Source organism: Hirundo rustica, chromosome 3, assembly GCF_015227805.2.
Source record: "Hirundo rustica isolate bHirRus1 chromosome 3, bHirRus1.pri.v3, whole genome shotgun sequence".
Taxonomy (NCBI): domain Eukaryota; kingdom Metazoa; phylum Chordata; class Aves; order Passeriformes; family Hirundinidae; genus Hirundo; species Hirundo rustica.
The window spans coordinates 74,015,158-74,040,882 of record NC_053452.1 but is presented as its reverse complement, the minus strand read 5'-3'; the positions used below and the strand labels follow the sequence as shown (position 1 = coordinate 74,040,882).

General features: G+C 34.2%; 1 protein-coding gene across 8 annotated transcripts in view; it reads left to right on the top strand.

Annotated features, from left to right (window-relative positions):
* Positions 1 to 25,725, top strand: part of GRIK2 (glutamate ionotropic receptor kainate type subunit 2) — a 362,746-nt gene that overhangs the window by 91,497 nt on the left and 245,524 nt on the right. Inside the window, exon 1 of one of the 8 annotated variants that reach the window (XM_040059111.1) lies at positions 23,920 to 24,008. The exons of the other annotated variants lie outside the window; for them this stretch is intronic. The gene's annotated coding sequence lies outside the window, so the exon portion shown is untranslated. Of the gene's footprint in view, positions 1 to 23,919; positions 24,009 to 25,725 lie in introns of those variants that run through there. 8 annotated transcript variants of the gene reach the window in all.

The following is a 25,725-nucleotide window of genomic DNA, read 5'->3' as shown; positions in this document are numbered from 1 at the left end:
GAAATCTTCTTTTTTTTGTGTGTGTGTTTAGTGTTCTCTTAGGTATGGAGAAAATCTTATTTATATAGGATGCTGGTTTTATTAAATACCCCCATGTCTGCAAAAATACAAAACAAGAGATCATAGTTTGCCAGCTCTATTTTTCATGGAGCCTCATTAATTTTAAAACACATTTGACCATCTATATCTTTCATGCAGATGTTCACCCTCTCCTACCCAAAAGTCCAGGAAACAAATTTGTAGCAGACACTGTGGTTCTATCCCAGTGAATACTGAGGAGTCTGTATACTGTTCCAGGCTGTTGAGGAACTATGATACCCTGGAAAATTTGAAAGAAAGAACACAGATACAGATATCCCCTTCTCTCTTCCTGAAAGGTGGGCATAATGAAAATCTACTTGAAAATAAAGCTTCCAGGACCACTTTTACTTGCAACTGGTTTTGTGCATTTTCTTCAATGTTGTATGTTTTACAAACATTTAAACGCTGCTTAAGTGTCACTATATGACAGGACGGCAAAAAAACCAACAAACCAGTGACTACTTCTAGTTAAGAATGCATAGCAAGTGCCAGAAAATAAGTCTCCAACTCTTACATAAAGAATAAGACTACAAGTCTCATAGTTTAATGTCTTTCTTAATACACACTGCTGAGTGTGAGGCCATTGCATAAATAGCAGAGGAAAATGACCTATGTAAATACTTCCAGATCAATAAAAAGCAAGCCTATATGCATAGCTGACATGGCAAGAGGATTATTTCTACAGAAATTTTTACAAGCAGCAATTTTGTTTCTTGAACCATGGTTTCTGCTTAGGAGTATAAACATTCTCCCCCTGCCTAAGTGACAGGGAAATATGACAAAAGCTGTTCAAAAGAATAATGCCTTGAGTCTGTGATGTTGGGGAAGATTAAAAGAATGTTAGTAAAAGAAAATAGTGAGGATGGAAATGTTTAATTAGCAATAAAGCAGTATATTATTGCTGATGATCACAACTGCACAAAGCTGCAATGAGTTGCTTTGCAGCATTTATTTTTCTTTTCTTCTTTGAAGGAGAAATCTGTGGGTTGTCAGGGACAAAATGGGTTTATCTTATTCCTGAAAAAGGAGTCATCTACTGTCAGCATTGAAAAAGCAAAAAAAGGTTGACAACTGGAGGTGGAGTTTTCAGTCAGGAGAATTAACTAATGGATGATCACAGGGTACAGGCTCTGAAACCATGCAGCCCATGTGACTTATATCTATAGCATCTGTGATTCTCTGACCTTATGGTGCTATGTAACTGGGGAACAGTAAGCTTAGAAATCTCGTTATTCTTCAGTAGGCAAATATGTGTAAGATTTCTGTAATATGTACAGCCAGCAAAACCTCTGTTATTGTTAACATCTGACACAGAGGTGCTAAATTGTGTACAAAGAAGAGCAATAAAGTTGGTGAAGGCTCTGGAGCACAAATCTTGTAAGCAGTTGCTGAGGGAGCTGGGGTTTTTTAGCCTGGAGAAAAGGAGACTCAGGAGGAGATCTTATTCTCTCTGCAGCTCTATGAAACGTTGTAACCAGGTGGGGGTTGGTCTCTTCTCCCAGGTAACAAGTGACAGGACAAGAGGAAATGGCTTCAAATCGTGCTAGGGGAAATTTACATTAGATAGGAAAAAAAGTTACTTCAGAGAAAGGGAACAAAGTGTCCAGGGAAGTGGTTGGGTCATCATTCCTGAAAGTATTTAAAAAATGTGTGAATATGGCACTGAGGGACATGGTTGTTGGTGAGCTTGGCAATGCTAGGTCAATGGTTGGACTCAGTGATCTTGGGAGGTCTTTTCCAAGCTAAACAATCCTGTGATGCTTTATCATGAGGGCTTGAAGGCACTTGTGATCATCTGATTCACTGAGACTGATAGGATTTGGAATGGAAGACTTGTGGTGGAAAAGCAGTAGCAAAAAAAAAAAAAAAAAAAAAAAAATCTATTCATTATAGAGAAAAAATGAAAGGTGGAAGGGGCTAAAATGGCAAGAACATTCACAGGGGTGTAAATGCACCTTTAAGGTGGTGTTTGAAATGTGCTTCAGAAAAGAATGATCAAAGATACTGAACGGCTTCCATGTCAGATATAATTCAGTAGGACACTTCTCTTAACTTAGAAGAAAGGGACAGCTGAATGGGTTTATAACATAGCACTGTAAAATAATGAGAAGCGTGGAGAAGGTGAATGCAAAGGTGAATACACAATGACTGCTCGCTCTTTCTTCCAATACAAGAACCATAGTATATCAAATATCTCAAACAGGTAACAGGTTCAATGGAAATTCCTGCCTTGAAACATTGTAGGCACTAGAAGTTCATGGGTATTCAATGACTGCATTCAACGGGGCTTTATTCCATGGATCCACCTAAAGAAACCTCTTTAGCAAACTGGACCTCTGGTTTGTGTCAAGGCCTTAACATATATACTATGTAAGAAGGATAAAATTATTTCTATGAGTATCCTCTTGAATATTTTTTCCCAGGATGATCATGATTGGACCTTTGTGGGGACAATATATTGGACTAGACAGACCTATAATCTGACACAGGATAGCTTACTATGTTTGCTGCCTGAATCCCTAGATGAGTGATATTTTTGTCACTTTAGTCTTGTCAGTTTATGTACCCTAGCAGTCAGAGGTTTTGGGAAGTAACAGTGTCCTCAGAGATAGAAATATATAGTTTTTCTGTCCTCGGACTTGTACAACTGAATGATACTGATTCTTTGTATTTTAGGATCATCCCACCTGTAACAAAAGCTTTAGCAGAGAGACTCACTGCACTATTATTTTGCTTAAAGAACAGTGATCTTGCCCTTAAAATATTATTTGTGTTATTCATTGAAACAATAAGAACCAGATAAAAATAAGTATGAATTGTTGTAAGTTATTTTTATATTTATTTGTAAAAAAGCATTTTAATTTGGGAATAAATTTTAACTTTTCAGAAATAAGGCCTACAGGAGATTGAAGTGTTTTGTTCTCTTCCATATAGGGAGACAGTAGGTACCAGCAGATGGTATCAGAAGCATTTTCAGCCTTCTAGGGGAGGAGAGTGCCTGGCAAATATAACACACTAGGAAAGAATACTATCTGAAAGTTGGGAGGTAATGAGAGCTGTGGATCTTGGTAGAAAGTCTTTTCTGGTTTAGGAGCTCCTGCCCACCACTGTAAGGAGAAAGACACTGTTACAGACTTATCTTACAGTGATGGTTCTTCCTAGGGAAAATTTTTTGTAGGGAAAATTTGCATTTAGTTGAGAAAGGAAGCAGAACCCTTGAGAAGGGAAGCTTCCCTAGGCAGAAGCTGTCTGATAACATTATTAGAAAGAGAAAGTAACAAAAAAATCAATGCTTCTTGGTAGCCATTAAGAAATTTTTTTTTTCCTTAAGCTGCTGTATTGAAAAGAAAGTTCTTGCATCTACTTTTTCACTTAGGTTAAAATCAAATAGGACAACTTTCTCTCCTTTATTATCCTTAACCTAGTTGAACTGTAGTAGGCTTTGTGATTAGGTTGAGGGTGCATATTTTTGTTTAATACTTGAAAACTCCTATATTTAATGATCATGCAGACATCAATATAAATCTGTGCAGACAGAAATCTCACAGTGTCATTTTTAAACTTATGTTTGTATCGAGCTGACTCGTGGCACTCCAGTTTTCCCTAGTGTATAAAAAGAGAGAGAAAAAAGATCCCATATTAAGTAATTAGTACTCTTGTTCTTGATCCTGGGTCTCTAACAGTGACAATATTTGTACAGCAATGTGTTTACATTTAGCTTGCGACTGCTGCAGCGATAAATCCTCAGGGTGATGAAACGCTGGAACAGGCTGACCAGAGAGGTGGTGGTTGCCCCATCCCTGGAGGCATTCAGGCTTGGATGGGGCTCTGATCAACCTGACCTCGTTGAAGATGTCCATGCCCATTACAGGGGCATTGGACTAGATGAATTTTAAGGGGCTCTTTCAACACAAGCTGCTTTATGAACACATGACTCTATGCTGTCTGAGTCTGGAATGTGAAACTTGTTATGCTGGGGAATTAAAGAACACTATATATTGAGAACTCTATTATAATACATTCAGAGAAATACACTTATTGCTTATTAAAGAGCTTCACCAGACACCTGCCTTAGGATGCTTTTTTTAGTATATCACTGCTGTTAATAATCCATAGGGAACTCAGATTGGGAATCCGTTATTAATACAGTAGCAGTGAGCCCAAACAATAAGAGATCATCACAATAATCTTGCATAAAACCATTGCTTTATACTGTAAAATTTCCCTTACCAAATCACATTCTTGTTCCTAGATACTATGGGAGGGAATTTAAAAAATAAATTGTTAATGTACCCATTATGTAAAAAATGTCCAGAATATAAGGAGCTATTGAGGGAGTCTCTTGTTGGGTTATGGAACTGGAATGCATGTTTTTATGGTGTATAGTCACAGTGTGCAAAGGCACAAACCAATTTATCTTCCTAGAGGAGGGAAATTCATTGCACTTTGTGATTAAAGGACAGTGTTATGAAGTAATTAACTTTTAATTTTTCTTAGTAATTTTTACTTTGATCCAAATAAGATTCATAAAACAAATATCAATATTTTTATATGTATAAAAATACTTTGGTAGTTCAATAAAATTTAATATCTGCTTGAACATTTGTCTCCTATGGATACTGAAAATACATATAGAGAAAAACATAACTAACACTGGAATACTTGAGAAAGCTGGAAACAAGGAATATACATACAAGTTATTAATCAATTTAATTTGCTAAAATCTTAATCACTCACTTAAACAACTAAAATACAAAATGTCAGTGATTCTGTACAAAATAAAAATATTCAAATTTTAAGAGTATGTGCCCTCTCATATAATCTCAGCAGTTATCTACATTCCAGCTTGGTAGCATCTCATACAGACTACTGTTACCTACAGTGATTTCTACCGTACTATCAACCACGTTCTTTTTAGAGCCACTATCACTGCTAATTTTTGTTTATTTTTTATAATCAATGCAAATCCAGCTAGTCAGGCTATTTTGTTTCTTTGCTTTGGCAGACACAGCCTAGATTTGGGCTTAAATCTGTTTTTTGGCTTGAAGATGGCAGTTTTTCTATCTGTTAGCACACCCTTATTAATTTTCTGATGGCCTCCTCCCAGTATAAACAGTGATTGGAAGGTATTTTGTGAGCCTAGTTACACATCCACAGATCTTCACTGATAGAACATTTTGTGGGAGAAAATTCCTGTACATTACAAAAAAGTGAGAATTTATAAGGGTGAGAATTTAAACTAGGATAATCAGAGGGATAATCATAATAATGTCAATAAACATAGATTATAATAAACATAGATCATTATTGTAGATTAATTCAAAGCATCCATAAAAAATATTTCTATTTACTTTTTCAGTAGAAAATCAAAATATATTTATTTTTCCTTTTTTTTTATTTTAAATTAAAAGCTTTTAGCTCAAATCTATGTAGAATTATATTCTGGGATTTTTCTTTTAAGAGATAAAAAATAATATTTAGGTATCTTTTTTAAAAAAGTGATAATAAATTATGATCTGATTGTTAAAGAAATAAGGAAAAACCTGAGTACCCGCAAGGAAATGTTTATCAATCATACAAGAGAAAGAGAGCAGGAGATGCTGCAAATTTGAGATCTGAATTTTTAGCCTTTCCAAAAGCTAGTTCACTATTACCTGAAACAGGTGTTTTCCTCTGTTTCTGGAAAACATGGTCTAGTCAGAGAAGATAAATCTTTGTTAATGAACAGTAGCCATGGTATGTAACTTATCCCTCCCAATAATAACTCATTCTTCAATACTTGATGAATGTTTTAAGAGCTTAGAGAAATAAAGTAAATATAAGAAAATGGTTCCACAGTTCTTGAGCAACTTGCAGCTATCATCTCTGGCTCTAGAAGATGCATGCTGGATACTGGAAGTGCAGAGTAGGTGATGAGAAAGATTGGGATGCAGGTGGGAGTGGAGCTCTTTTGAGGTGGGAGTTTTGGGACAGAGGAACAAGGATTTAATGCACTGGGGGAACTAAGCTGATACAAGCAGGGGCAAGCAGCTAGTAGAGATTCAATTGGCAAGTCTCATCTGTCCATTAAGAGGTAAACATTCAGATTTCAAGTTTAAAAAATTTCGATAGTTCCATGAGACAGAAGAATTAAAATTAATGTATGTGTTTGAAGGAATCCCTTCCACTTGTGACTCTGAGTTCAGGTATTGGGCCTTGGGTATTATATTACAGTAAGGTTTTTTACACAACCAACCAAATAAACTAACCTTCATAGCACTTTCTTTATCTCCAGCTGAGAGGTAAGGCTCATGCACTTGAGCAAAAAGAATGTACTCTGGGAGTTTTTTTGAAAATACCTTGACTGCAAAATTGTGAGTTTTGCAGTTATTCTTGACTTTCCTGTTTGCTGTTTTGAAGCTTTTCATGTCTTCCTGGGCTTAATTTTCTCCTACCTACCCTCTGCTCTCTTAAGTGTTTAATTTTGCACACAGTGTAAGGTAGGTTCTTCTGACAGCTGTATACCCCTGTGGGCTTTGTCTTGATGCTTCTACTCTGGCATGTAACACCGTAGATTTTTCAAACTTCACAAATGTGAGGTAGGAAGAATTGATACAAATTTCAACTAGTTTTGGGTCAGTCTGCTTTTTTTATTCTAAATTTCTAAATTCTTTCATTCATTCAGGATTTTGGAATTGTAAAATAATTGATCTGTTAATTAATTGCTCACTTCCAAAAAGATTGAGCAAATACCATCCAGGCTTTTGGATCAAATGATCAGTTCCCAAATAATTTTCAGATATTGATAACAAAAATATTGGTGAATATTGGCAACTTACTTTGGCAAGGGAATGTCAACGTATGGCAAACAGAGATGTTAATAAACTGCTTACAGAAAATAAAGGCAGTGCCATGGAACCACTTAGTTGGAAATGAAGCAAGAAAGATCATCACTAATGGCACTTGGAGATATAATTTACCAGGTAACAAAACCCTTAAATTTATTTATCAGTGTTTAGGCTATTAATTCTTTAAATTTTTCATTTCACTGTAGGTATTAGGACAATTTTTTCTCAATAATAATAAAAATTAGAATGCAATAATATAGTTAATTAACACAGAGCCACAGGGAATATACAGCATAATCTTATCTGTGAATCAATGGAATACAACAGTTCTAGATGCTATGCACTTAAAACCAAGAAAAATACTTGTAATTTGCAATTATCACCTTGGAAGCACTTGCACTTTTGCAATCAAACCCCATGTGGCTGATTTTAAGGACAAATACGTGCTTGTCAAACCAAGCCCTTCAAAGATTCTTCAAACAGAGAGAATTGGAAGGGCAAAAGTAAACAAACAAAAAAAACCCCCAAAACCCCAAAAACCCAAAACAACAACAACAACAACAAAAACAACAACGAAAAAAGTAAGATAGAAAAAAAATATAAAAGCAATCACTTACCACCAGTAGACCATTGCCCATCCAATTCCAGTGCAATAACTGCATTGGAAGAATTCCATCCCTAGTTGTAATGCTGAGCATGATCTTTGCTCTGATCATGCTCTGAGCATGATGATTGCTTTGGTCAATTCAGGTGAGCTGTCCTGGCTTTGTCCCCTCCCAGCCTCTTGCCCTGTGCCAGCCTTCTTGCTGCGGTGCAGTGAGGAACGAGGAAGGCCTTGACACTGTGAAAACTCTGTTCAGAAATAGCAAAAATATTGGTGTTTTATCAACACTGTTTTAGCCAAAAACCTAAACCAAAGCACCCTACGGGCTGTTATGAAGATAATTAACTCCATCCCAGCCAAATCCAGGAAATGACTGAACAAGTATGTTCAGTTATCTAAGCTTTTGAGTGTTTTGTTTCCAGCTAGAAAAATTGAAAAATATATGAGTTTCCCAGTTTTTGTTGGCGGCAATGAACAGTTTAATCTTAGACAACTATATACCAAATTGAAGAAGACATGAATATCTTGAAATTTCAATTTGAAACTTCTATTTTGTTAAGCCTTTTCTTAAACCTTTTTTTAAAGGACATAAGTTGACATAAGTAAATAATAAGTAAAATAACTTGAGCAAAAGGGAAAAAGTAAAGGTCTGAGATGTAATTTCAACCAAGTTACATTTTGAAAATTCCGCATAATTTCCTCAAAATAGTAAAACTTACAGCTGTTAAATCTGAATTTTGCAAAAGTAAGTATGCAAAAAAACATCACCTGAAGCCCACTTGACTATTTTTTTTTATATGCAACTGAATAGTGGAGCAAGACTTTAAGGTTTCTCTAATGCTAGATGAAGTTATTTCTTACAACAGCATGCATGAAGGATAACAGGTGTGTAACTGTTGGTCTGATTAGAGCCCTTCCTGATTACGGTTGCCCGTCAGTTGCTAAAGTCATCTACAAGGCACAATCAACAAGCATGGATCACAAGACCTTTGAGTTGAACCATTCAGAACGGAGAATTGGCTTCAAACATGTTTAGAATACAGTTATTTAATTTTTTTTTGTTGTTGTTGTTTTGTTTTGTTTTGTTTTGTTTTGAGGGATCCAGAAACTGCCTCCAGAAAATGAGGATTGGAGCGAGGCTCTTATTTAAGGCTTTTGTGATCAGCTGATAAATTCCTTGTTTGATTTGGATCAGTGGTTTGGTTCTACATTTATGAATTGTTTTTGCAGTACACTGCTTGCATATGTCTTCTTTAACATGAACTATACTGCATTCCACATGTGGTCTTAAATTATTTCACCTCATTAGTTTGCTGATTTGAAATAATTGAATAGAGATTTATCTCTATTGCCCCATGTATAATGAAAAGTTATATCATGGAGCTAAGAGAAAATAGGATCTAACTTTAGGTCCTAGTAAGTTTTGAAAACAGTCTTTTAATCTAAAGTGTAAAGGATCAGAATGCAACCTAATCCTTTAAATTATCCCTTATTAAGGAGAAATCTGAACTTCTAGAGCTCTACATTACTGTAGAAATCAGCAGCATATTAAAAAACATATTAGGTTTGAGGAAATCTGAGTCAGAGATAAAAATATTTCTAGAAAGTAAATACATAAAATTTTGGTCTAAGGATACTTTATTAAAAAATTAGCATAAGCAAAATGTATATGCAATTTTGTCTTATCATTAAGCTATATTTAAAAGAAGTAATGCACAAGTATTTACTCTAGATCAATTTATATGACAGGAAAACACTGGTAATTTAATTTTTTGAAACATTTATCTTGTTTTCTATCCATGCTTCTGGTTTCTTGTGTTCATGAGTAAATACCTCAACACAGACAAACTGAAATGTATTTTGGAGACAGACTTCAACAGAAGGAAAAGCATTTGTAAGACGTATCTTAAATGTCATTGAAACTTTTCAAAGGGGCCTATGTAATGTATAGACTTCAATGCAGGAAAAGCTTAAAATAAATCACTATTCAAGGTACAAAATCAATTTAGAAAACAGCCTAATACACCTGTGAAAAAGGCAAAAAAATAGTTTGCGCTCCCCTAAAGCGAATGTTTAATTCTCCTATCTGTATTGCTGCCTTTCTGGAAAACAGAATAAATGACTCTTCTTTCCCAGTAAACCTGTGCCAGATGTAAAAGACAAAGTGTCACACTTCATTGTTTCCATGGCATGAGCAGCATTTCAACTATGTTGTCACTGTTCATTCTGAACAGGCCTTTCCACAGGTCTGACTCATTATAGATTTGAATTGAATTATAAAGACACTGAGGCTAGTGGTTAGCATAAATCAATATGAAAGGCTAGAAAACCTGTTTTTCTCAAAAGTGGTCACTAACAATGACAAGCTAATAATTTAAGACAATGTTATTTAAATCTATTTTACATGATATCTTTATATATATGACAACTTAATCCTGTGTGGTTTTATTCTTTTTGCTGTAGAGTGATATGCTTCTGCTTCTGTCATTTCTAAAGAAATTCCTGCTACTGAGTGGGTATGGAAAGCTGTAATTTGTGAGCACATTTTGCAACATATTATTCATGGGGAAAATCACTGCACGGAATATTTAATTTTTGATTATTTGGGGAAAAAGAGCTCTAAGAAAGAATCCCTATAAAAGACCAATGACGTTTTATGATGGCTGTTTGTTTCAAAATGCAGTTAACAGTAAATAAACCACAGTAACAACTCAAACAGTATTCTGTAATAAGAGAATAAATATTTATGTCAGTGTTCAGTAGCAATGTGGTAATAAATGGAAACTGGTAAAGAATAAGAAATAAGCACATTGGTGTGTAAATACAAAAGTAATTATGAATGTGTGAGAGAAGAGTTCAGAAAGCCCTTGCTATAGGGCCTATATTGTTACTGGTTCATGTACATTTATCTCCTACACATGTTAGATATGTCCACTCAGGGAAGAACCTATAAGTAAGAGGCTTGAAGGACAGTCTTTGATTCATCTTATATGAGCTCTGTAATGAGGAGGAAGAAAAAGGACAGATTCCGAAGTCTTTCCAGCCTACTTACTCTGAATCAGTCCCTACATGTGCCTTTCCTTTTTAATGTAGTGGGAACTACCATACTAACTTCAACAGTCAGACTCTTCAGCAGTAGCATGAATCTCGTTCATATGTGTTGTGAATCCCTTGTAAACCTTTAGTGGGCAAATTCTTTACAGATATTTTCAGCATACCTCCAAAAGGTAAGCTAGAAAATTATTTTTCATATGTGTAAGACTAATTTGATTTTTTATCAATGAGTATGTATTGGCTTGATGAATGAAAATTCATTTCTAGTTTAGGGAGTAAATTCTGTTTTGCTGTATCAGTGAGTCACTACTATGTCACCTGTTTCCTGTTAATTATGAGCATTCATTGCCAAACATCAACGCCTTGTTTTTCTGAAATGTGTGAAAAGTAAAAAATCCAAACAAAATGTATGTTTTGGGGATTTTTTTTGCAGTGGATGCAAGACGGTGTTGCTGAAAGTGACTAATACCTCTTTGTATGCCTCTGTTTTGTGTATCATCTTCAGCAGGCTGCTGAAATAAAATTTTAATTTTTCTCTAAATGAAAACCAGTTAATGAAGTTCACCTGGAGGAAGTCATTGAGGATTATGCAAGAGTATTTAGGAACGCTGGATATGTGTGTTTAACAAGGAGCAGGAGGGAAATCTGACCTCTTTTGACTAGCACTTGCAACATACAATTAATCTAATTTTCAGGAATATTGTAAAGGCTGCTTGCAGTAACAAACTCAGAAGTGACATCCATACTAAAGAAAACTAATTGTAGGTGAAATTGAATCAAACTCAGTGAATGGGATTCAGTTGCCACAATGTAGGTGCTGTGAGATATGTTGCTTCCAGCCACAGTTACAAAAGCTCTTGCAACTCCAGTGATTCCTTTGCCATATCTGCCAGCCTGTACAGTTTGCACCCTAAGACAGTTTTAAGAAGCCAGAAAAGGCAGTAAATGCATTTTCAGGCAACTGAATCTTGCTTTGTGTCTCCCTAAAATTCCTCTTTGCGACTCAGCATTAAAATTTTAACTATGACAGCAAATAAGCTTGAATTGCTGGGCTGATGAGCCCAAGAATAAAAACCAAACCAAATATAAAAGACAATTAAAAAAAAAAAAATCAATGAAACCAGTGCAACATAAGTAACCCCTTGGCTCATAATTACCACTGAGGTTTTACTTGTGTTTTATGACCAACTGTTGAACCAGAGTTTAATACTCCAAAAGCTGATTGTTTTTGATCTGAAGTACCATCCAAAAATTACACTGTAAGTAAAAACTAGTAATGAGGTGTGGGTTTTTTTAACACTGATAATCTGTTGCTTTGTTCAAATATAAAAGTTATTATTTTTTTTTTTAATATTTTAAAAAGATGGACCAAAAAGGATGCTTCAAAACAGCAAAACTCATGGTAATATAAAGACCTAAATGGAAAAAAAAACCTGAAGAAGGTTTATATCATGTTGCTCTTTGATATAGAAGAAATGTGTTAGAGGCCTAGGAATGTAAAAATATAGCTGTGTTTTGATGACCAAAATATTAGATACCATATTCTTTGATCTTTTTATTTCATTAATTTTAATAACATATTTCAGCTGTACTGTGTGCCACTAAAGATAAATTTATTAAGACTTTTATCTGTCAGCTGTGCTTGAGAAATACTAAATATTTTATACAAACTACATAACAAGTGAGCAAATACATCTTTTCACAATAAACATGAAATGGAGAAAATTTAAATACCAGATTCAGAGAGATCCTCTCTCAGCATAAAAACTACCTGTATTACATGAATTGTCTCATGCAAATATCACAAGTTCACACCATCAGAAAGAAGAAAAATTCCCTAGCTCCAGAAAGAAGACATATATATCTCGTAATGTTACTGGATTTTAAGCCATCTTAGGTGGTGGCAACCTATATCCACTGTGTCTGCAGCACAGAAATCTTCTTGTTTGTTTTCCCCAGTGCATACCTCTGCAAAAAATGTGAAAATTAGCACTGAATACTTTAACACTTGCATCAAGTAAGGCCCTCTGGTTCTTGTGAGTGAGGAAACAGCGAATAAGAAAACTGTACCCACCATCTGCATGATATATACGTTTTTGCAGTATTCTACCTTACTTCAACCTGTCTCTTTACCAGGTTGAATTATCTTTTCCTGTTGACTCACTATGTGAAATTTATCATACAAATTGTTGCCATCCTCTTTACTTTTTCCAGATCTGTTACATAACTTTTGAAATGAGCAGGATTTGGTTCATGGTTCAGATATATATGGGTGCCAAGTACCTGAACTCTCCTTTTAGTCAAAGGAAGTGAGCAGACAAAACAGGCAAACTGATAAGCTATGAAGGACTGAATAAATTTGAGATCTATTTGCATTTCAGAGACTCCCATGTAGATAAGATATGAGACCTGGGAAAGACACATTCTTTTTCTGTGCCAGAGGCCAGGAAGGGTAGCTTCAACAAAGTCAGCTAGCCCCTATGTGAGCATAAGTATTGACTATGCTCATGTCAGCTGTTCTGCAAGATCAAATGAGTGCAATGGGAACTTGTCCTCCTGGCACACCTATTGGCTTCTGCACCTACTGGCTTCTGTATCTATTGGCTTCTACACAAAACTGTCTGAATCTTGAACTTCAGTCATTCCCTCCTTGCCCTGTGGAAACCACTTCCCCAGTGGAGGGGATTAAGTCTATGTGCAGTGTGCAAGATATTGTCATGAAAGTAAAGCTTCCACCTTACACACCATTACAGAATTTAACTTTCAGTTTACTGTTTTAAACCCTTTCCCCCCCGTTTAATTGGTGATATTTAGACTGTTTTCCTCATGGAAATAGTTGGAGTGATTCTGTCAACACTCCACCTCCTTTCTAAGTATGCTTCTATTCTTGAAACCTGAAAACAGAGGTTGTGAAGGTAGAGTTGCAAAAAAGGGGGCTAGATATTCCTATCTATGTGTTCATACACCAGAATGATCATCAGTGAAGATACTATTTTTTGTTAGGCACTAATAAATCCAGTTGTAAGACATAGATTCATTGAGAACACATTTTATATGATACCTATAATTAATGGGGAATCTTTTTCCTTTTAAAAATACTTGTGTTCTTTGTGGAGGTGTTTAGGGAAAGGAAAAGAAAGAGGCCACAGCATGAGGAGATGCTGATTGTACTGGATTAAATTAAAAAATTCTGTTTCAACCACGTAAATTAGAAAAAAACTATGGCCCTGAGATTCACTTGGTTGGAGCATGGTTCTAATTAGGCCAAGGTTGTGGGTCCATGTACAAATCACTGTATAGACCATTCACTTAAAAGTTGGACTCAATGATCACCATGGGTCCTGGCAAATCAGAATGCTCTGTGTAATTCTATGATACTGCTTAGTCTTCTGTTACAAATACAACCCTTCACTCTGGTCAAAGTAGTTTAAAGCATTTTAGATTTTTTTTTTTTACTATCATTGTAAATAATAAAGAGAAGCGAATACTCTGGTCATGGACTATGGTATTCTGGTTAAAGATGTATCTGTTTGGCCATGCACTAGAGAAATATATAGAAGAGGGAAAAAAAAGGTTGAGTTTCTTTGTATAAGATAACAGTTCATATTTAATCCAAATACAGGGTTCAGATAAGGTAGGGTGCATAACTCTTCTGCCAAAACAACTTTTCATTTTTCTCAAAAGGTTTCTAATTCAGTAATTAAAATATAATTATCAAATTAGTGAACAACATTTTAGAGCATAATTATCATATTAGCTAATAACTTTTTAGCATCTAGACTCTTAATAAAACAAAATATCTGCATATAATTGAAGATCAATCTTAACCCAAACTCTGTACAATTTTAGTGCTGAATTTCGCCATATATATGGAAACAGAGTGAAAGTATATACTGTGGAAGAATAATTTGCACATCTAGATTTCATTTCAGTCACTAGGAATATAAACACCTTCCCTCTCATGGAAAAGATCAAATGGGTAATTATTAAGAAATACAAGTAACAGTCAAATTCATTGCAAATTAGAGAGGAGTGTAAAGTATGTAGTATCTCCGTGCTTCAGTTTTTACCTTCTGCTTGTGTAAGACACTTTACCCCAGACCCTCCAATAATAATACCGTAGACTGAATTAAACATTGCTGGTTTATCACTGGAGATGTAAATCAGTATCTATGATATGCAGCACACTGAAACAGACCCTCTTGTGCCTCATTAAATTTTTTTCTTTACTTCAGGCGCCCCCTGGAATCTGTTCTTCACAGGAGTGTGCCATAAATTATTAGGTTCTGAAGCATCCAAATTTCATACACATTGGCGTGTTTTTATTGATATTAATCACATTAACTAAATTACTTTATAAATATTAATCTGTGGCAAAATTTGTGCATTTTTTTGTTAAGATTTGGAAGATAATTTTAATTTGTATTTATTTTATTTATGGAATTGATACAGTAAATTACCTTCTTTTCTTTGGAGAGCCATGTCTAAATTTCTTTTGCTAGGCTTGTTTGTATAAGTCATATTGGGAGTTTGTGATCGCGACACGCAAAGCAATCACATGGAGACAAAAGATTTGTGGGGCAGAGAGTTCCTCCGAGAGAGCCCAAGGCTGAGCCAAGGCCGAGAGCCTCTCTGCCTGTTTATTTCTTACTTTTTATACATTTGTGGGTCTGGTTGTGGATTGGCCTCTGGAGTTATCACCTCTCAGCCAATGGCCAGACCAGCTGTCAGTTACAATTTTTTTCAGGTTAGAAATACATAAACAAAGGACAGGGAATGAAAAACAAAGGGTTTGTTTATGTTACATGTGTGAGAAAAAGGAAAAACTGCTCCTAATATTGTGCAGTAGCTAAAAAGACTGGCTACATCTTATGAACAATCAGAAGGCTTTAAGAAAACTCAGAAAAACCAGGGTGAAAGGATTTTGTTTATCTTGGGTCACATTACAACATGTCTAAGCTTCACTTTTGCTGTAACTTATGAAATAGGCAAGTTCAAGAAATCTGAACCAAAGTATTTTTAAAACTTTTAAATCAAATCTGCTCAATTTATTAGCAGAAGTACCTAATATCTCTGCTTTTGAAAAGATACTTGTTTTCAACTTTCTCATTTATCAACACTAACTCCTAATAACAACACTGAAGATCCATTTCTTTCTTACTTGGTATTTTTATCATCAACACCTAATATTATTTGTTTGGTCATACTACTTGCTTGTTTCTACATTTAGAGTACATCCCTTTCTCCTGCCCCCTATTTTTTTTTTTTTTTTTTTTTTTTCCTTCCGTGTCTGAAGAATCGAAATTGAGATAATACAAGAATACCGCTTTTTGTGGTCTAAGTTCGTACATCTGGGACAGAAATAGTGAAGATTTTTCTAAATAACATTCAATAACCCACGATGGTCTTCTGAAAATTGCTTTTAAGTATCTAGAAACTTACGCTCATGGTAGCACAACCCTATTTTAACCAAGGTAGTAGTACTGTTGACAAAAGTGATGTTGATGAGATTGTTGATAAGATGAAAAGATAATTACTTAATTTCTAAGCAACTCTCTAATGTAAACATTTTTGGAAGATGAACATTTGAGTACTGAAGTGAAACATTGGTAATTTTAATAGTGTTTGTCACATTTAAAACTCATCCATCAGTCTGATTTTTAAGAGTTTTCTTTTATTGTTGTTTGGTTTATATTTTTAATCTTTGAAGACTATTATAAATTTTCCTGGTATTTCACTGTATTTCTATAGCAATGATTTCAAACTGTTCAATTGTAATACGGTCAGAAAACACTTTGGAAAGATACAAAAATGCCTCAAGCTGTACTGAAGAAAACCTATGTGTCAGTGGTTTTAAGGGTGAAATGGAAACAATAAACAGTTCCAGATAATGCATTGCAGTAGACAAGCAGTAGGAAGTAGTAACGAATTGCTATTAAGCAAGGGTAAAACAAAGCAGCAAACTAAAAATTGGAAAGTATTTTCCTGAAATATTAAAAAAATTGAAAAAAAGTTTCTCACTTTATACAAGAACTAAAAGTAAGGGGTTACTCATATTTAAAGTTCATATCACTCATAGAATTATATTGGTGTTCTGCATCTGTTACACAGATGTATGTATGTATGTAAATATATGCATATATATATATATATACACACACACACACACAGGCACATATGTAGTCTAGATACGTTCTTCATCCTTTTTCTTTTCCCCTTGGTTAAATTAGATAATAAGAATTACTTCAGGTTACTGAAGAATTCTATGCATGGCTTGAGAGAAGGAAGGAAAATATGAAAATGCAGTATTTGAACTTGCTGAAATCACTCAAATATCTACAAACTCCTGAACATTCAAATATTAATCATTAAAAGAAAAGAAAAACAAAACCAAAAAACTAACACATCATAAAGCTGGTGATAACCATTTAAACATTTAATTTCTGAAGAAGTTTCTGCACAAGGGTCCAGGTACTAAAATTTCACTTTAATGCATCTGGCAGGCCTTAAATCACGCATTTGGTTTGTTTTTTTGTTTGTTTGTTTATTTGTTTGTTCATTTACCCATTTGCAAAATTCAAGTTTTAGTCTTTTGTGACTGCAAATGAGCTTTTTATTGGCTTTCTTTAATGTCCAAATGAGTAATGAGTATTCTTAAAATTCAGTTTAAGAAAGAAATGGATTTTTTATGCCATTTTATAATTCTAAGGTTTTGTGAATACTTTTAAGAAAATTTTTGTTTCTTGATATTTTTGGAAAGAGAAAATGGACCTTATTTATTTTGAAGTTTTAGATGGGCTTAAGTGTGAGATTTTTTTCTTTTCTATTGAAAAAATTGCATATTTTGTGATTCTCAATGATGCTCATTTGGTTTGTTGCTTTTAAATTACCTACTTGGTCCTAGCAGGGTGAGTCAAATTATCTGGATAACAGAGATTTGACCCTGAAGGTACTTCTGGCCAGTACATGCTGATACTTGATGTTGAAGATGCATTAGAAGTTACCTAACCAGAAAGGGCAAGCAGAAGGAGACCTGACCACATGACACCAGTCTGTTGAGGTGCACAGGTATTGTGGCAGGATTCAAAGAATTAAGTAAGAAAGCAAGTTGGAAGATACAGGATGGGACTGTTGATTACTCAGGAAGAAAACCTGCATCCTGGCTCTGAATTTCTCTCCCATTTAAGAATTTCCTACAAGAAATTGATTGGTTGAGAAGCAAACAATGTGGAAATTTTGGACTGTCTCCACTTTTATGACTAGCATAGACACATAGAAATATCTGATAATTTCAGGGTTATCCTTGTTTTTTTTCGATCTTGCAAACTGAAAATTCTTACATGGTAGCCTATCTTCAGACAAAATTGAAAATTATGTTATATGTAAGTGTGTTGTCTGCTGGTTAGGATATCATTCTGAACACTGTGTATGATGAATTTTATTTTCTGCTTTATAGGCAAATGCTTTAACAGTTTGCTTGGAAAAAAAAAAGGAATAATCACACAATCACAAGCAGTATATTTTATCAAAGTTGTCTTTCCATGTAAGCTGCACATTTAGCTTTTAGTAGTTGTCTTCTGACTTTGAAATTTAAGCCCTTTTCTGTTTCATCTTTAGATGCTGAGAGATCCAAGCATGAGCTCCTTATAATGCAATATAAGAAGTATAATCTCCACCTGCTTGGATGTCTTTAGCTCCTGGAAAGCCTTTCTGTTTTCCAGGAATTTTGAAGTGATTTCTGGTAACTGTTGAACCATGGTCTTTGAGAATTTCTTCCTAAAAATAAGATATGAGACTTTTCTAAGCTCTGTTTGAAAAATTGTGGTAAAATTTGACATTCTTTCCTGACTATTGTTTACCCTATTAAAACAAAACTGAAAAAAACCCCCAAACCCACAAAACCCAAAAACCCAAATCAAAACCACAAACAAAAAAAATATCCCCACATTTTTCTCCATCTTTTGCATAGGGACACATTAGTATTATATAGTACAATACTGTAGGGGTTAAGTTCAAAGTACATCTACTTTTTTAATGTTAACTTATTTCTTATAAGTGAGTCACTATTATTTTAAAAGCAAGTAAAAACCTGGATATAACTTCCTTCATTGTCTGTGCATCGTTTGGCTTCTCATATGAGTTTCCAGACACAAACTTACATTTAAGAAGACAAATAGCATGCAGCATAATGGAAAATAAAATTCCTGGCCTGGATGCAATACTATTAGCAGTTTCCTATGGTCTTTATGATGAGGTCAGAGAACTGGTTGTGTCAATGTTCTAATACATTTTATGACTCTTTCTAGAATGACATTAAATTGTTTATGATTTGTAGATCATTAGACCTTTAAGTAGGGAAATTAGAAGATGGCAAGTGCCCAGTAAGTAGCCTATAAGCAGATGTAAAACTTTCACAAGGACCAGTATAAGACTATTTCTGTAAAATTTAGGCATTTAAGTTTGTATGTCATCTTCTTTAAAGAAGTTTTGGAAGAAAAAAAAATCTTCATAGATATTGAGAAGCTTTCATCTGGATATTGACTGTCTCTAGGAAAAACAAACAAACAAATAAACAAACAAACAAACAAGAGAAAGAAACAAACAGTTGCTTTAAGGCAGTTCAAAACATTTTGTTTCCCAAAGTAAGGAAAATCACATTTTAGCAAAATCTCCTGAGGCCATATTTGGAGTCAGACTTAATTTATTACTTTGTTTCCTTTTGTTACTGTGAATCATGAGAGGCTAATTATTATGTGAGTGTGATAATTGCATTGATATTATCAAGTGTATTCTGCAATACATTGCTTAGCATGTCAGAGAAAGCTAATGTACATCCATTAAAATGGGAGGAAATCTTATGGGTAGTACATTCTAACCATGTAGATGAATGTGTTCAGGTACTGTTATTTTATCTGTCATCTTTGCTCATGCTGTATTGATATTCTGACTGAAAGGAGTAGTATTTGTAGAGATGCTATCAAAAGCAGTATTTTATATTTATACTGCATATTTCAGCCTAGTAATATTTTTAAGTTTTTATTTTTTAATTTTCAAAATATATTTTGCTGATGAAAGGGAAGATTCTGATATGTGTTATTTGTCACATCTGATTTCAAGATATTAAAATTCATCCAGTTACCTTTAAAACAACTTTGAAGATACTTAGAATTTGTATGCACTTTTGTATGCATACAAATTTTGTATGCACCGAACGTTTTAAAACCTTTTTCACCAGTTTGATAAGGTAAGGAAAATTTTGTTCAAATGAGATCCCCAGTTACTATTTCCTCGTAATATTCCTTATTGCTTCCTACATTTAAGAAAAACCAACCAAACTCTTTCTCTTTTGATATTTAGCCTTAACAATGTAAACATAACATTGATTATTTAACCTATTCCTTATTGTGCAATCAGAAAAGATACAGTTTTATTTGTCCTAAATCAATGGATAATTCAAATCCTTTTAGGATTTGAGCATGCCTAAAAGTTGTCAGTTTCATGCAACTACATTAAATGTCAATCCAAAAATAGCTTAGATCATGAAGATAATAGTTCTATGTATTTTATACAGCAAAATTTCCAGGATCCTGTGGTCATGGCTTCACACACTGATTCCATGAATGCCATTAACAGAAATTATATCTCATTTCAAAACATGTTGGATTTCCTATAATTATGTCTGCATTGCAATGTTGAGATGATTTGGGAAGAAATTATTTATTTTTAAGAAAATATTTTTGTCCAATAGTGTGCAGGAAATAGTAGCAATGAAAGTAAATCCCTGAAATTCCAGATCCTGCTCCCTTCCTCCAAACCATATGTGCACGCCGAATGGATAAAGGTTTCTGCTGAAGCGTGCTATCTTTTGCTGCAGTGCCGTATCCACATAAAACCAGCTTCAGAGTCAAAACCCCAGCATTTTCTTTGTCGAGTAATCCTTTTCAACTTTTTGCTGTTGTGAGATTCAGAATGCTTTCAATACAATTTTGAAAAGAAGTAATAAAAACATGGTATTGTTCAGATTCACACTACTGTATGCTAAATCTATAATTCCATGAACTACTTTATGGAAAATGTAAAGAAGAAAAATTTTCATTCATTTTTAACATCTTGTTTGAAAGTGATTCAATTTCTTAAATCCTGTTCCAGGAAGAAATAAGTGGCTGAGACATAATTTTGTTCTGTATTTATAGGAAGCACAAGTCTAAGCTGTCAGCCTTTAAGGAGTTCTTTGAACCACCTCTGTAGCTTTCAAATCCATAACAGGACCTGAAAGAGGATTATCAGTACAGTGCATAGCACACTCGATTAGGGCTAGAATGCCTTCAGCCAGCAGCCTCTATCAGTCACCGTAGCTCAGCACCTACCGTGCCTCCTCCTGGCAGTACCATACATGCCATGTCCGTGATACCAGGTTTTTGGATCAGCCTCCTCACTGCCTTCTGGCTATAACTCTGTTGGGGAAGTGTAGTCCATTCACAGTTCAAAAAGCCATAATTTTCATCTCTGTAAATGTCCATAGTGTAATACCATCCTCTGAACTCTCAATAATGTGCTTCTGACTTATTACTTCCTCCATGTGGTACCTCCTAGCACAATCATTGGCTCCAATTACCAAATGGCCAGTTTCAAATTTGGACCATGTCAGAGACAAGCATATATTTTAATAGTATAATACCTGACAGAATTGCTTGCATTCTGTCTTGAAACTGTTTTTAGAAAAGCAGTTTATCACAGATATCAGTTACTCATTTCTCCCAAATTTTGCGGCTAATTAAACAAAACCTGAGAGTTCATGTTTTCTGAATGTGAAATAATCAATCAATCAATCAAAAAAAAAAAAATCTATTCATGACATCAGGATTAGATCTGGGCAGCGTAATTATCATTATCTTAGATTCAAAGTATTGACCTAAGACGAAGAAAAAGAAAAAAAATATTTTCTTTCCTATAGAGCTTCCTATTTCACTACTGAAATTTAAATATATTTGTATACTTCCAGAGTAAAATGATGGGAAGAAATGTCACTGGGCTTTAAAATATTTTTTTCCAGTCTCTCAGTCCCATTTAATGTTACTTAAAAAAGATGTTAACATTATTATATTTAAATAGTTACTGCATCATTAAATAAATAGTGTTCATGTCACGCGGGACTGATGCTAGTTTTTACAATTTATTAATAAAAACCTTCAGAACTGTCAGTAAATTTGTGCAGATTGGTGCATGTTGATAATATGGCTAAAATGCTAAAAATATATATAACTATTAACAACTGGTGTGTGTATGTGCAAGACCTCTATCCAGTTGGTTTAATATTAAAAAAAGAGAAAATTTTATGTCTTCATACAAGGAAATCAGAGTTAAAATCAAAATTCAGATTAATGTTACAGTTTCCATAACTTTGTTAATGTGAAAAATGTTATGTGTGAATGATTTTAGAATTTTTGTGTCCTGATTTCACATTTAAAAACCACGGAAATTTTAACTCTGTGTGTATGGTTCATACACTTGCAATATTATTAGTTATTTTAGACTAAGTTATTTAATATTATTAGTTATTTTAGACTAAGTAATTTCAAGGAGTCTGTAAGCTTCGTTTTGCCTGATTTGATGGACTATGATCTGAAATAATGTGGCCTTTTGTTACGTGCTTAAGGGTATAATTTTTCAGAGGGCACAGATTGCAAAATAGCCTGTAGCTGTAATTAGATGTCATTCATTTCTCATGAAACAAACAGGTGACTATGACTGTACTAGAAACAAAGGAGAAATTCTTTGATATAATATTAGCCAGATTTCCTATTAGCTTGCTTGAAGTCCTACTTGGATACTTTTGAAGCTTGCTTGAATGAGGATTTTTTTCAAGTAGGTAACAGCATCTCAGGTTTCACGATATGCTGCTAATTCAAAAGTTCTCTACATGTAAGAGAAGGAGAGATTTCCAAATAACTCATTCTGGAACTTCCAGTTATCTAGTGATTCGTGCAGTTAAGCAGTTTTGCTCTTTCTGCTGGGTTTTGACAGGTGTTACATGGACATGACAATAGAGACCACACAAGATGATCTTCGAAGGGAACCCTGTTGTGGAATGGAAATGGAAAACTGAATAATTAGGAGGGTTAACCTATTATTTGTGGAATTAGGTACTTTAGGGTAGGAAAAGTTTTTTGAGGGGATAATTTTTGCCAAGATGTGTAGCAAGCTGATTTTTTTTTCTCTTTGGATTTTGTGTTTAAGAGAATTATTTGAAAACTGGGGAAAACAGGATGGCTTGTAAACAATAAATGTCAATTCTACTACAATTTTTTTAATGGAAAATGCAGACTTTTTAATTTGATCAATTCAGGACAAATATTTTTGGGCTTGTATAATTACAAACTATTTAATATTTTCTTTTTCTTTGGAAAATAGTAAGGATATCTACATTATATCATTTTTGGTAAAATATCACCATTCTTTGTTCCCCCCCAACTGTTTGTGTTTCTGAAGAAACAGTTATTCCATCAGTATTCATCAGGTGATTGATTTTTTCCTATTTCTTATGGTAAAAGAAATTGGTCATATAAAGATTTTTCAACAGAGAAAATTGATGAAAAATCCTAGTGGATTTCAGGTACATTAAAAGCAGTTCTTTCATATCAACATTAATAAGAAATTTGAATTATCCCAGATATGACTTCAAAGATGCAGTATTTAAAGAATATTTTTTAATTGCTCTGGTTTATCTGGCTTGGGCTAGCATGTCTGAAATATTCCTCATCACTATGATTCTTCAGGTGTTGATCACTCCTAAAAATCTAGTGAGCTTTATTTAGGTGGTTACTGTGACAGTAAAAACTGGAAGTGCTCAGCTATACAACTACCACCTACTGTACACAGGCTATAAAACTTCATGAGCTACAGATTGAGCTGTAGATACGTGATCCCATATTCCCTGCTGTCACTATTACAGGGCAGAGACAAACTGCCTTATCATTAACACTGTAAATGAAGAAGCCACGTATGAGACCACTGAAGCAAGTCAAGAATAACATAAACTTTTTTTTTTTTTTTTTTTTTTCCCCCCATTTAAGTTTTCCCCCTGTGTTTTGAGGTAGTAGTGCAATTTCAGGCTATTCCTCCAGGATGTGCTGCTGGAGGCATCTGAGAAATAATGTTTCTGCCTACCATAGGACTTTAAACTCAGATAAAAAAATCCCCAAATCCTAGAACCTGCATTTTTCAAGCTGCTAGACAGAGATAGGCATTGTTTTGGCTGCCTGTCCATATACTAATGGCAAGATTTATGACTCTTCTGTCTGCTTATCTGAAGGCTTGCCGTGCATTCCTCAATTTGATTATTAATAAGGCTATCCTGAATACAAAGTAAAGCAGCAGTAAAGAAAAGCCTGCTCGGGAGGGAACAACATGACACAGCTTCTGGATACCACCATCCCTTCATAGTTGAGTATATCTGAACTGGAAAGCCAATTCTTTTATTTTCCTTTCCATTTTATAAAAAATTGCAATACAATTAATGGCTTGTCTCACAATATTAAGCCAGTGGATTTGCATGACACAGTCTCTAAAAATACTCAGAGTATTTTTATTTTTTTTCCTATTATTTACATACTCAGTAACAAATATAGGAACATAATAGTAAACTTAAAGATACTGAATAAGTTTTTATTTCTAATGCAGCAATGGATAAGCACCATTTAAAACTTCTCATTCTTGTCAGTGCTTGAACTCATTTATGCATCTTTGCCAAGCATTCTGGAAACATCTAATGCATAGACTTCCAAGCAAACTTACAAGGTTTCTCCATCTGGAGAGTGAGGATCTGGGTTTTTTTAATATATTCTGATATTCAGAATTCAGATGTGCCTGCACTCCTGGTCTTCTTATTGGCAGAATTCTATTTAACCTATTTAGATGCAACTAAACAATGGTGTGCTGTATTAGTTTGGCCAAAGCTGTATTCACTACTGAGGAACCTGGAATTTTCAGCCATTTTGCATATTAGTAGGACATGGAGCATTTTCGAGAACCAGTTGATTTGAGTCTCTTAGTGTGACTTCTTTCTTTTAATTAATCCATTTAGCTTAGCATATAATTAGGATTTTGTAATTGTTTATATGATACCAGTTTATTCAAATATATCTGAATAACTGCCCTCCAGATGCCTTAAGAAAACCTATGAAATCTATCTTAATTTTCATTTTTTTTGTGGAAATGTCTTTTTTATTGTCTCTGAATAGCTATAATTATCATTTAACTAATTTTTAGATTTCTGCAGCAATTTAAAAATATTTTCCCCAAATCAAAATCCTATCCTCCTACATATCACCATTTGAATTGCAATTTTTAGAATATGTAAGTCTGATCAGCACTAGACTTTGTCTATTAGAATCTGTTTCCCTTAACAGAGCACTCCATTAACTTCAAATGCATTAGGGTGCCTTTCATGTTCATATTCCATTATTGTGCAAATAAACATGGTCATTTTTTGAGTTTTAAAGTGTACTAGGCTTATATATTTACTGAGTACTATCTAAGTTGCTTTAGCTTTAGCTCCTACACTTTCGTTAATATTGGTTACTGATTGTATATACACACACACACACACACACACACACATACCCACACACACCCCCCACATATATATATGTATTTTCTATGCTCAATCAGTTTGGATTTCCCATGATATTTAAGTTTGTCTTAAGAGTCTGCCTGTCCCATCATTGCCTCTTTTCCAGTTTGAAATGACTAATGCTTAAATTATTATTAGTCACATTTTATCTCAGTGGCTAAGGCTTGTGCTTTTAAAGTAATATTATACGAGCATCTGCTCATATGGATCTTGCCAGAAACTAAAAGGCTGATCTGCAGGAAAAAAAGGTTAACACGTCAATTTTGTAGTGAGAAATGTGTTGCAAGAGGAAGAAGATTTGCAAAACCAAAAAGCCTTTTATATTTAATACTATCAGTAAATAGTAAATACACATCTTTTTGCTTTACCAACAGTTAATCTGCTTGGTTACTCACAAGATGGTTACAAACTGACTGCAGCTTTTGAAGTTTAATTTGATCCACTCACTGAATACTCAGATTCTGAGAGCTTTTTGCTGAGAAAGTAACAGTGTTGAATAAATTTTTTAATTTTTTTAAAATTAAATT